Here is a 13,701-nt window from a genome sequence, read left to right as displayed (position 1 = left end):
AAAATTAATTGGACTAGCTGGCTGCTAGGTTGATATTGAATTTTTGGAAGACCAACTTCCACTGGTCAAAATGGCAATCAAATTGCCAGTGTGCTTTAAGAAACAGGTAGTAAGAGCTTAATGAAGGCTATGCATAGAAGTAACCCATACATTAAAGAACTATGCAAGTTACAAAATACTTCCAGTAAAAAGCACAGACCCAGTCTAGATTCGTTGTACTAGGATATGTCATATCCAGTACTAGATTTATTTTTTAAAAGAAATATTATAGTGCCAATTAAAACTAGGTATCCATTTGGTTTGAAAATTTTTTTTGGCAGAATTTACGAAGACAAACATGGAGCTAGCTGCTAGCTTGGCTGCGCGCCTGGGTTGTTCTGGCTGCGCCACAGCCAACAGCAACAGTACTACAAACAACAACGCAACAGCGGGCCGCAGCCCCATGAGCTCAAACACTTCTAAAAAGTTAGCAACAAACCAAACACCTACATTTTCGCCTATCATCTCCAGTACTATGATAAGTTTTAATAAATTCATAGTGTTCTAAAAGCAGACATAAGACATTAACATGAATATGTTTGAGCCAATAATTAAACAATACCAACACCCCTCTCCCCCGGGGAGATAGATATAGGGGTCGAGAACATACACTCAGTTTGTAGTTACTGTGTATCATGTTGCGCTTTTGTGCTTCTTAAGCTAATGTAGAAATTAAAATTTATAATCATTGTAGTTTGTTTTACGGATCAAATTACAACCAGATAAAAATATGTTAATTGCATGCTATATTGCAGATAACAAAACTTCACGGACGAGCGTAGTTACAGATAATATAATTTATTGGCATAAATAGCATATCAAGTTATAAACACATTTAGTATATAGAGAATGGTTAAAGTCTCGCACGAATATGCGACTATACAGGCAAGTATATGGGTGTGTTTGGTTCACGTCAAAATTGAAAGTTTGGTTGAAATTGGAACGATTTGACAGAAAAGTTGAAAATTTATATGTGTAGGAAAGTTTTGATGTGATAGAAAAGTTGAAAGTTCGAAGAAAAAATTTAAAACTAAACAAGGGCTATATTGAAGTGTCAGATTACTTGCTGGATGCTTTAAGATTCATCAGCGCGGTGGCCGACGGCGATCGTACGCGTTAACCGGGGAGCTTATATTATTCAGTCAACGTACCTATAGCGACCAGCACTCCAAACATACGGTCAAACCGACAATTAATTAGCTAGTTCGTGTCGGTGTGATGACTAATCCCCCGTGTCACTATGGCGATCAGTCAGTTGTTGTTGCATGAAAAAAGATCAGCAAGTGCATGACCAGTAGATAGAACTACATCTATACATTTTCTACTCCGGACGTTTCTATAGTTTTCTAAGATAACTTATGTAGGTTTGACAAACATAACAATTCTTATATATACACAAAATTAGTTTTATTAAACCTAACATTGAATATGTTTTAATAGTATATATGATTGGTGTTAAAATTTTTACTATATCCTCGATAAAACTTAATTAAGAAGTTTGACTAAGAAAAAAAGTCAAACCTTCATAGTAAAACTTAACATACAAAATATTGCATGATATCATCCGTTAACAATTATTATACTTAAAGCTCATGCAAGCATACCCACCATCTACAATTTGTTATATTATACCGCTCATATTAATTCAAGCATGTCAAATTGCCATCTTCTCATCAATTTTTCAACATATATCCTTCCATCATTTACAATATTTAACATATATTTCTACTTATTGTATATACAATATATATAATAGAGAGAATCCATTATATGCTACTGAGTTTGTCACAAGTCTACAATTAATTTGCCACTGACTTTGTTGTATTCTACAATATGCCATCGACTTTTGCTTAACTTCTACGATTTACCATCGCCATCCAGTTAGCCTCCGTTTGCATGGTACGATTTGTCCAAATGACCAAAATACCCGTAGGACAAAAACTTCCAAAATTTGGACAAAAATTCCGAAATATCATATTATAAACATAATTGTAAATATCCAAAATTTGACCAAAATCTTCAAATATGATATTTCAGAATTTTTGTCCAAATTTTGAAAGTTTTTGTCCCAGGGATATTTTGGTCATTTGGACAAAATTGTACAGTACTAACGGAGTCTAATCGGACGACGATGGTAAACTGCAGAAGTTAAGCAAAAGTCGATGGCATATTGTAGAACGTGACAAAGTCAGTGTAAAAATCATAGAACTATAGCAAATTCAGTGGCATATAATAGATTCTCTCTATATAATATATATTATGTAAAAAAAAATAGCATCATGCATCTAGCTAATTGGCTTAGATTGCTAATCCGTGGACAAGAAGTTAATTAGTTAGCTAATCGGCCTCTTTCATGCGTACGTACGTTATGTCGGAGCAAAACAGCTTGTGAAGTTGCAGATGATTAATTTAATTGTAGCTGGATTTGACCGGACATTACTACTCGTTTATATACCTTTTGAAATCAATTAAGTTAGCAAGCTAGCTAGGGGAAGTAATAAGCTTTGTTTCCTCTTTTGCATGCATCGATCCACCACCACTACCCTTTTGGATCCTAGTCTTAGCTTAGCTAGGATCGATCGACGATCGAGTTGTACTTTTATTCAGGAGTGTATCTAGCTAATTGCTGATCAATTCCTTAATCAAGCAGCAGGTAGATAAACTAATTAATCTCCCGTCGATCCCATGTTTGGCTGACTGTTATCTGTCTGCAGTCAGGAGGACAGACAGGCGCATATGCGACACCACTACTGACGAAGCAAAAGCTACCTCTGTCTGCTCATATCATGGCATGAATGCTAATAGCCACTACTTAATTATACATCTATACTCTTGTGAGCTGTACTAATTAATTAAACATGCATAATTATATATTACATATATAGCTAGCTAGCCTCAATACATGACTATACCTACATTGGGTTTGACCACCATTTCTGGAAAAGATACTAGGATCGGAAAAGGAGGATTGCTTTTGCTCCCTGATGGAGTATTGTCGATTTGCCGTACCACTTAAGGCGGTATTCTATGTTATTAGGGCACCCACAATGGTTATCTATAAGCTATCTACAAGAGATCCATGTCAACATATTTTTCTACTTGAAAGATATTAAATGAAGAGAGAGAGCAAAGCTATCTACTAGATTAGAGATAGTCTATAGAGAAAAACGAGGCAATGCATGAGAGAGCTATAGATACCTATGTAGACATACTATTGAGGTGGTTTACTATTAATCTAGTCTATTGCTGAGATGTACATGTTTTATAGAGAGCACCCTACTTTATTATTGCGGGTGCTCTTAGAGTTGAAAAATCTACTGAAGTTGTTGCAGTGATCAAGGGGAGAAGATGTTCGTGTGCATGGGGAATGGCAGCGGCCGGTTTGAAGCGGCTGCAGAGTGCAGAGACTGGTGTGTGTGATGGTCGGCCAACAATGTCTCAGCTATGTCGATTTCACATCCTGCAAATGCAGCTCATTCAGCGTGTAATTCAAGACTAAGCCCTATTTAATTCAGCTTAAAATTATTGTAATCTGAATTATTAGTAGTAAGCTAAAACAAACAAATAGATTATCATGCTAGATTATCATAATTTATAAGCCAGATTAGTATAATTTAATAATCTCATCTGGATGAGCTTTTTCCAGATTATTGAGTGGTTAAAGACCCACTATCCTTAGATGCCTCTAATAATCCAGATAAATAAACAACTTGCAACTTATTCTATGTCAGTTTATTATAATCCAGCTTAGAGTAATCTGATTTAATAATCTAGATTACAATAATCTTAACCTGAAACAAACAGGGCCTAAGTGAAGCATATATTCCTTTCGTTTTCTTAAATACTCCCTCTCTGTGTTTCAGGTTACAAGACGTTTTGACTTTGGTTAAAGTTAAACTGTTTCAAAGTTAACTAAGTTTATAGACAAATATAGTAATATTTATAATACTAAATTAGTTTCATTAAATTAATAATTGAATATATTTTCATAATAAATTTCTCTTGGATTAAAAATATTACTACTTTTTTCTACAAACTTGATCAAACTTAAAACAATTTAACTTTGGCCAAAGTTAAAATGTCTTATAACCTAAAACGGATGAAGTAGTTAACACCATTAACTTTTGAACATATGTTTGATCATTCAGTTTATTCAAAAGTTTTACTCACGCTTAAATTACTTTTAGTGATAGAGCAACTCACAATAATATAAATGATTATTTTTTTGACGGAAATATATAAATGATTATTACGTACATGTGTCCAAACATCAACAATAATCTATTATAAAACGAAGGAACATAGTATATTTATGATGTATAGTTGTACAATACTAGTACATAGTATACTAACTTTGATAATTACTACCTTCATCCCGAAAATACTTATATGTTCTAAATACAGAGGCAGTAGCAGTTAGCAATAATTTGTTATTTCAAATTAAGTCTACATAATTAACTATATGATTTGCGTTGGTACCAGTAGGGAATTTGCCTATTCATTGTTCGCCTGAAATTTTCAAATCTGTTAGTCACATTTTGAATGGTTCAGATCTCGTTAAGATTTGTGCATACTCTACGACCAGCCAACCCTAACCCTTCCTTCTCCAGATCAAATTTACCACTGGCAATCACGCATGAAGCTGCGTCTCACCTCACTTCATGCCACTCCAGCGCTGCATCGATCCCTCTATACTTTGGCGATGGCGATTAAGTCGAGGCCTATACCACGCCATCTTTCCCTCCCTCCCTTCCTCCGCCTTCTTCGTGCTACCGCTTTTGCCTCAAGTCCAATGGATTCCCCCTCACTCCTCCTCTCTTACCCTGTCTTCGGCGGAGATCACCCCGTTTTTTGATGGTACCTTACTATCTCTTACTAACTCTTGTTGTCTTATGGCACCTCAGCCTTCCCTCGCTCCCTCTAACCCAAAATCATAATCTAGGAATGCTAATATGGTGATTCTTGCGAGAGCTCCGATGTCGTTGCCACCTGGAAAGTCTTCTCCTCGGTAGAGGCCTTGTCAATAATGGTCGTCTTCACTGTCACTGATGAATCGGATCCGCCCCCATTCAAACAACACTCTTATTAAGATTCAACGGTCTCAGTCAATCAGCTAATTAAGATTTGGGGAGATCTTGATGGTCAAAGTTGTATTAGTAGTAATTAAGCGTGTACTATACAAAAATTAATGGGGGCACATGTGTGTTGTATAATATATCTTAAATGGGGCCATGTGTGAATTAAGGAAGCAATCTTAGATAGATACGAGGCTGAATGAAATGGAGGGGTTCCACTTACTTAATTTACTTTACTTTTAGATCAAGTTTAAGCTTATATGGGTGTCTAAGTTATGATGAAAATATGTAAACTATAACTTAAAATAAGTTTTTTAACCGGGTTCCTGACAGCCTCTCATATCCTCTAGCTCCGCCCCTGGTTTTAGCCCATACGGTTTGGCTTGGCTGATTAGTACGTACTAGCCTTTTGGAGCATTACACAATTATTTAATTATCATTTGCTGGGTACATACGCTTTCTTAGTTAGCAAATAGCCAGCACATGACATGTGCTTGCTTCCAGCAAAAAAGGCTCAAAAGTTGGGAATTCTCATCGGTCGGTGCTCCCTAGGGAGTGGTTATACTCTCTGTTTTCAGTTCTGATTGACGATATATGATTGCATCAACAAGTGTACATCTTGGTACATATATAATTAGTTGAGCTATATACTCCCTCTATCTAGACACATGTGTTTCTAAATTCATCTCTAGGATTTGAATTTTTTTTTGGACATAGGGAGTATGTACTAATGTCAAACCTCCTTGAGCAGAGATCAATGAGCTGCTTGAAAGTTTGGAGCCGGCCTACTATAGTACTATACTATACTGCCTAACTTGTAGTGTTCAGCTTAATTTTGGCGACCTTGCTCATTTTCATGTATCATATGCATTTGCAATCAAATGTGCTATATATCGATCGCTTGCAAACTAACTAATTCTTGTGGGGCTGTCAAGAAATTAAACAAAAAGGGTATATGCTCCTGTGATGACTAGGCTTGGGGTGTAATTAATTCATTTGAGAGCTTCCAAAGAGAAGTGATCGATAAACGTGCAAAAGATTAATTTCGTCCAAAGTTTATGTTTCAAATTGTATATCGATCCAAATTATTTGAAGTTTTAATAGATGCAATTACTGTCTAAAAGTTGGGGGGTGAAGTTGTGTGCACGTCCGTAGCACACAAAAATTTAATTAAATTTGATCGTTGAGTTTAACAACACATATAGACAACCCTTGTTGCCACATTATATAATAGGGAGAAAGGTATGGAGGCCAGGCAGCAGAGGGTGCAGGGGATATCATGGAAAATGATTAAAGGAAATGTTTCATTTTATGTTTCAACCTATTGTTCGGATATATTGAGAGAGATATACAAACTAAATGCATGAAGATGTATGCATGGCCTCCCTTGAAAAAGAAAGGAAAAGAAGAAATGGCAATATGTGGTAAACTGGGGTTCTTCTGGAATTCTTTAATTAATTAGATGGTTTTTTTAATTATAAGGCGTGATAACAAAATTTGGGTTTTCTTTTTTAGTTTTGATCTGTTGTTCTAAAAAACATTAGGATTTTTAGGGAAAAAAACATACTTATATAGATCATCTCTAATATTTTGAGAAGTTAAAAAAGGCACCCATGAATGCATAGTCGTCCTGCCTCAACCATTAAACCATGAAACCCACTGCATATTTATTAGTACTACTAATCCAAACACGTTACAAATCAATCCAATCGTTTTTTAACAAGTTAATTAATTATACACTAACCTTCACATTTTTAATTCTCTAACATGATTAGAGCATAATAGGAGTATCTAAGAAGCATCTAAATGAACCTATTTGTATTTTTTTAAAAAAGGCACCCTTTTGGAATATTAAAATATCAAGTTCCAGATTTTGTCGACCAAGTATATCGTCACAATATATTTTACAGATTCAACAAATGTTCGAGCATACGTGCACCTTTTCATCTCCACACAGTGTTGGATTAACATAGCACAACTAGACGGTGTATGCACATTTTTAATTACTCACCGCTCGGACATTCTCCTTGATTAAATAAAAGATACCGATATACTATCTACATTAGATCTTGGGACAAATATATAATAGCAACAATTAGGGGTCTTATCCGTAGGTTAAATCTTTTAGATTTGATGCAGCTTTGAACTCGACACGTCGACCAAACCGATAATCGTGTCCTATAGCTAGATTAATCTCCCTCTCTCTCTCTCTTTCTTTTTAGAAAGTGTCCTAGATTAGCTAATAATTAGCCATTGACATCACTAGGTTATATCATGGAGAATGAAAGAACCATTAATTCGATTCAACGCTACAGAAAACAAACCATTTGCACTAGTTACTGTCAGCTCTAAGCAGCTCTAAGCTAGCTTTACTTGTCATGAAACTAGAGAGACGTGGACACATGCATGTCCTTTACAATATTAATTGTACTCTTACTAACCCACTTGTCAGCAATATTAGTGGCGGAGCCAAGAAAACATTTTAAAAATCTTCGTGTTAACGTCAAAATCTGATAAGCCCGAAGATCATCGGCATAGAGTCAGTATCGGCTTAAAAGTCATGGAATCGGCCGACGGGAATTATCAAGTCACCAATAGTCGGATTCTTGCTATATTCGGTTAAAAAAATTAATCAATTAAAGGAATTTTATCCAGAAGAGACCGAGTTCAAGGAGAATGCGGTATGGCAGTTTATCTATTAATTAGGAAGAGTCTGTTAGTTTCCTTTTATCTTTAGGAAAGTGTATTTAGTGTCCGATAAGGACTTTATGTTTTCCATTTATCATTAGAAAAGTTTCTTTCTTGTAAAAAAGGATTAGTATCTACCCATATAAATACGTACATCCGTGGTTATTGTAAACTATCTCACAGATCTATATAATTAGTCTCGGCGCATCGCCACCCTCTTTTCTGAGGTTTTATTTATCAACCAGCGAAATTTGGCACCTGACGCGAAGCTGCATTGGCTTTCGATCTCCGGCAAAGGGATAAGTCCTATGTTACGCCGGCCCAGGCAATTGTATCGGCTACGCTGATGTTGTTCAAGGCTGCATCGCTTTGATCTCTTGGGTCGCACTAGTTCGGTTGATATAGTTGCCTACCTATTTATCATATATCCTAGTTAATCTAGTTTGGTAGCTCAATTTACTTGTATCAGCTTGGATTTGCTTCAGGGTTTTTTGCCGGTATCGGCTAAATCACTTTACTAGATTAGATTAGCCAAGGTATCCACCACTCCTAAAATTAGTCAAAGGCTTGATTGTTTAGACATTATATTTTTTTTGCATATTTCGAGTTGCATCGACCTTAGTCATTCTTAGAAACTAACCTGCCTTTGATTGCCAATGAGGGTTTCATCATGGTTTCAGCCGATGAGTTATTTGGACGTTGCATTGGCTTATAAGGATTGCATACAAATTAGATTTAGCCGATTGCGACAAAGGTTTCACTGCTTATCCAATTGTTTGGATTTAGTGACATCGGACCTCCAGCCAATGGATGCTTTAACCATCGAATCACTTATTCTATTAGCCGATTGGTTTCCATTGGATTATATTTTTGTTTTATTATCATCAGTCGATTGTCTTTATATCATTATCTACATTGGACATATAGCCGATTGCTCAAAACCCCATTGACATCGGCTGGTATTAGCATCGGCTGGAACTACTATATCGGCTTGTCAGCCGATCAGCTATTTGATCTGTTATTTATATATCTTGTCAGTTGTAGGATCAAACTGACTGGCACGCTGTTAACGACCAGATTTGGTAAATCATAGATTGGATTTGGAATCAAAGCCAAAGCGGATTTGGAAGGAAATCGTTATTGTCGGAAAACAGAGTGTGCGTCGGCTACGGACCGCATTGGCTATTATCTGCATCGGCTGACACCGAGTTGGATAGGGAAGAGCCGATGTACCTGATTTCGGCAAGATAATCATAGAATCATTGTCGGGATTGGTTGAAGTGCTATACAAGTATTGCCAAGTATAGATTAAGTCCGAATAAGGCAATTGTATCTATTAATTTGGATATTTTAGTAGTGTCCTTATAGATATTTTCGGTAGGAGTCCGCCTAAGGGACTTGTTCGTCTTTTGAGTTGTAACAGAAGTGGAGTTGTGTCCGACAAGGACATATTATGTATTTTGGGTATAAATATGACCCAAGACTTTGTAAACAAACAACATCATTTCAATACACTCTCGGCGCATCGCCACCCTTTTACTTTTCATTGTTTTCGACGAGTTTTTGCTTTCGAGTTGGGCTGCATTGATTTCGATCTCCGACAATAGGTACAGCTTGTTATGGCGGCTTGCGTTCTCGGGATTAGTGCTTACATCTTCATGACACTCTAATCCTGTCCATGTAAATCGTCGAGTTATCATATATATTGTATAATCTAGATCGACCTTACCATTTGATCTCGTCGGCTAGCCTCTATCATCAAAAACAACCGACAAGGCCCAATACTATCGTCGAATTAGATTATATAGTATATCCACCATCCCGAAAAGGCTCTCATTGGCTTGTCTTTAGATCTTATGTTTATCTTTATGCTTAATGTTGCATCAGTTGAGTTTGATCTATTAAGTAATATCTAGAACCATAACATCTAGCCTGCTTCATGATTGCTAATAGGGATAGTATCGGGGTTTCAGCCGATCATACCTAGTTCAGATATCTTGTTCTTATCTGTTTACTTGATGTTCTGAATCTGCCCTTTATATCAAGATCTCACTTGGATAAAATATATTAAGCTTAATATACGTCTGTTAGGCTATCCTGACATTGAATTGATTCTTGTTTAGTATGTGCAATCTATGCTGATATCTTAATTTAATATAAAGTAGTATCGGAGCACTAGCTAGTACATGTTAGATCTGCCTATCGGCCATGCTATGAATATGTATAAGCACTAGCTAGTACATGTTAGTTCATAATGTCTCAATGTGCTGACCGATCTATCCCAACCACTTGGTTTAAGCATGCTCTGAAGCATAGATTATATATTGTTGATATCTACGGCTGATAGAGTAGATTTAGCCCTTTCTTTACTATATACTTCACCATCAATATGATCCATGTCACATCGGCCTGATATGAACAATACGTCATCGGCAACCCAGCCAATCGGCTATAGTTTATGAATTTAACTTTGGTTTCGATGTTTCTTGTTGGTTGCAGGATCAAACCAACTGGCACGCCCTGAATACAAAAGCAAGATTTAGAACCTGCACTAGAGTAAAGCAAATCTCTCAGGCCAGTGTGTGTTTTTCGCATCGACACACGCCCGCATCTTGTCAATATTTTCGACCTACACTGGAGCTAAGCAGATCTCCTAGGCTGCTGTGTTCGTCGACTTAGTTCGTGTCAACACAATTCCGACACAATTGGCCAAGCGTAGAATTTTCGTCAACACTTCACTGCTCCAACTCTTCAGCAACACGACAGCGATGGCTCCGTGGTGACAGCAACAAATGTTCCGTGGCGGCGGCGGTGGCAGCAGATTATATGGTGACGGCTCCGCAATTTCGACTCTTCGGCAATGCATCAGTGATGACTCTACGGTGGTCTCGGTGGCACCAGATTTGAGGGTGACGCACTACTACACGATAGATTTTTCTAGACACCACCCCTTTTGTTTCCATGCGGTCCATAAGTGGAACCGCACGGAAAAATAGGGGGACCGGCGCTAGGCTGTCGACCGCATGAGAAAATGCATTTCCCCATGCGGGCATCTTAAAAGGACCGCACGGGAAAATCCTCATTATCCCGTGAGGTCGACTTAAGAGGACCGCACGGGAAAATCGATTTTCGCGTGCGGGCTTTTTAAGTGGACCGCAAAGGAAAATACCTCCCTCCTTTCCCTCCCATCCACTTCAAAATTTTCACATCCTCTCTCTTCCTTTTTCCCTTTTATTCTACCTCAACCACTCCCCTCTCTCTCTCTACCTTATCTCTATTCTCAGCCACTCCTCCCCACCTTCCCCTCCCCTCCTCCATCAACAGCGGGCGGTGGCCCCTCCCCCTCCCCTCCTCCCCATGAGGGAGCAGCGGGGCGGGAGCAACCAGGAGGAGGAGAAGGTGGCGGCGGCTACGTCAGCGGGGCGCGGTGGCTGCTGGAGGAGGCGACGCAGCGGCTCGGCGAACGGAGGAGCGGCGGCCGCGGCAGGCGCGGGACAGGTGGGCGACGGGCGTGGGACGGGCGGGGGACGGTGCGGCAGGCGTGGCACCACGCGGCTCGGCGAAGGAGTGACGGGCACAGGATGGGCGGCGGACGGCACGGCGGTCGTGGCACCGCGTGGCTCGGCAAAGGAGTGGCGCGTGAGGCGACGGCCGGGCGAGACGGCTCCAAGGCATGTCAGTATCATCCCCCTCCCCCAATATTCTCTCTCCTCCCATTCTCTATCCTTCTCATCTTGTCGGCGGCGGTTGATTGTAGGGCGGCGCGTGGTCGGACAGCGGCAGTGAGTGGTCTTGAATTTCCATATGGAAAAAGTATGAAATACCCCCTGAACTATTGTGTTAGCCCGGTATATACCCCCCACCAAACTTGAAAACTAGGTATTTTACACCCTAAACTATGTAAACCAGACATATTACCCCCCCCTAACTCAATCCGGAGCAGTTTTGTCCTATGTGGCTTAAGCGTGGCAGTCCAGTCAACCATTTTTTATTAAAAAAGTCCATGGGCTCCACATGTCAGCATCTCCCCCCTTCTGTCTTTCTTTTTTCGCGAACAAGGCAACGATGGGCGCTAGGCGGCGCGAATGCACTGCAGCCTCCACCTCGTGCCATGGCAGAGTAGTGTCACCGCCTGCACACACACCTCGGACGGCACCGCCGACGCCTTTCCCTACTCTGTTCCCAGAGAGAAAGAAGGGAGAGGAAGTATTCCCTGCTCCGTCCCAGAGAGAGAAGGGAGAGGAAGTAGAAGAAAAGAGAGGAAGGGACACCGGTGGGCGGCGGGCAGTGCTTGGCGTCATCGATCTAGTAGGCCACGTCGCTCCTAGGTCATCACCACGGTGGCCGTCATTGTCTTCCACCTCCGTGCCAGGCCGACGCTAGCAGTGGCCTTCATCGTATTCCACCTTCGGCGCGGCGGCCTGCACACACACCCCGGACGCCACCGCCTCCTCCTCGACGACGGCTATGTCGTCCTCCCCCATCCGTCCCTGTCTCTGTCATGGGGGCGGTGGTCATGGTAACGACGACCTAGGAGGACCTTGCTACTCCCACTCTTATGCTCCCCTGGCTCACCCACCACACGTGCCGCTTTCTTCACCGGGACGATGTACAGATCTGAAGAAAAAAAAAGAGAAAGAAGAGAGAGAAGGGGAAGAAAGTGGAAGAAAAGGACACTGGCGGGCAGCGTCCCTGGTTGTCGATTTACTCCTCTGTTGCCTCGCCCTCGACGGTGCTCATGCAGCGGGGGCGGCCGGCGGCAGAGGCGAACAGAGGCGAAGCGAGCTCAGGTGGGCGGCGGTGGAGGTGGACGCGGAGCAAGCTATGGCGGCCGCCGGCGGAGGTAGGCCAAGCTGGGCTGCGCGTAGGTGGTGTGGCAGCGCACAACGGTGGTGGGCTGCGTGCTCGCCACCTGCGCCGCTGTGAGGGAGGTGAGGCAGGGAAAAGAGAGAGATAGAGGGGATTGGGGAAAGAGAGAGAACAGAGAGAAGTAGAGAGGGTTAGAAATTTATAGGTGGGGTCTCCGATTTTTTTTTTCAAAAATGCTGACTAGGCTGCCATATAGAACTAAAACCACCGCGGATTGATCGGGGGGGTAATCTTTCCGGTCTCAATAGTCAAGAGTGAAAAATGTCTGGTTTTGTGGTTCATGGGTGTAATTCGATCGACCGCGATAGTTCAGGGGGTAATTCGTACTTTTTCCTTTCCAAATTCATGTGCCTAACTTTTAAATATTGGTTGTGACTAGAAAAAATGCCCGTGCGTTGCAACGGGTGAAGGCTTTTTTAATCTTTTTATTGTTATATGTTTTATTTAAGATGAAATTCACTGTTAAATTTGCTTGGATATATATTTTGTTAGAAAATCATGAGCTGCAATTAGGAATCCGATCGTTACAAGTTAGCATGTGAGTTTTTAAAGAGATTTCCTATACAATTCCTTTTGTATTTCCAAAAGCGAACAAACTTAAAAGCCGACTCAAATACGGATTTGTATTTCCAAAAGTGAACGAACTTAAAAACGACTCATGGATGACGTACCAAAGTACCGACAAAAACATCTTCAATTTTTATGATAGTAGATAAACGAACGAACTTAAAAACTGACTCAAATACGGATATATATTTCCAAAAGCAAACGAACTTAAAAACCGAGTCATACACGGATGACGTACCAAAATACCGATAAAAACATCTTCAATTTTTATAATAGTAGAGATATGTGATCCGTTTATTATGTGACGAACTTGTAATTGTAAATATGGTTGTGAATCTGTTTCATTCGTGTTTCGAGGGACTCCAATCATCCGCTTGATTTATGCGATGACCTCGTGAATTTCTCTCTCTCACTTTTGATTTATTCTTAATTGATTTGGAGCCGAGCCTTTTTTTTTCAGCTC

General features: G+C 40.2%; 1 long non-coding RNA gene across 1 annotated transcript; it reads left to right on the top strand.

Moving 5' to 3' along the window:
* Positions 1-11,060: 11,060 nt before the first annotated feature.
* Positions 11,061-13,091, top strand: LOC136353492 (uncharacterized). The gene is made up of 2 exons (XR_010736858.1): positions 11,061-11,477; positions 11,560-13,091. It is a non-coding gene; the product is annotated as an uncharacterized lncRNA (long non-coding RNA).
* Positions 13,092-13,701: the final 610 nt, after the last annotated feature.

The sequence above is a fragment of the Oryza sativa genome, chromosome 10 (assembly GCF_034140825.1).
Source record: "Oryza sativa Japonica Group chromosome 10, ASM3414082v1".
Classification (NCBI taxonomy): Eukaryota; Viridiplantae; Streptophyta; class Magnoliopsida; order Poales; family Poaceae; genus Oryza; species Oryza sativa.
The sequence above is the reverse complement of the archived record's forward strand: the minus strand, read 5'-3'. Positions and strand labels throughout refer to the sequence as shown.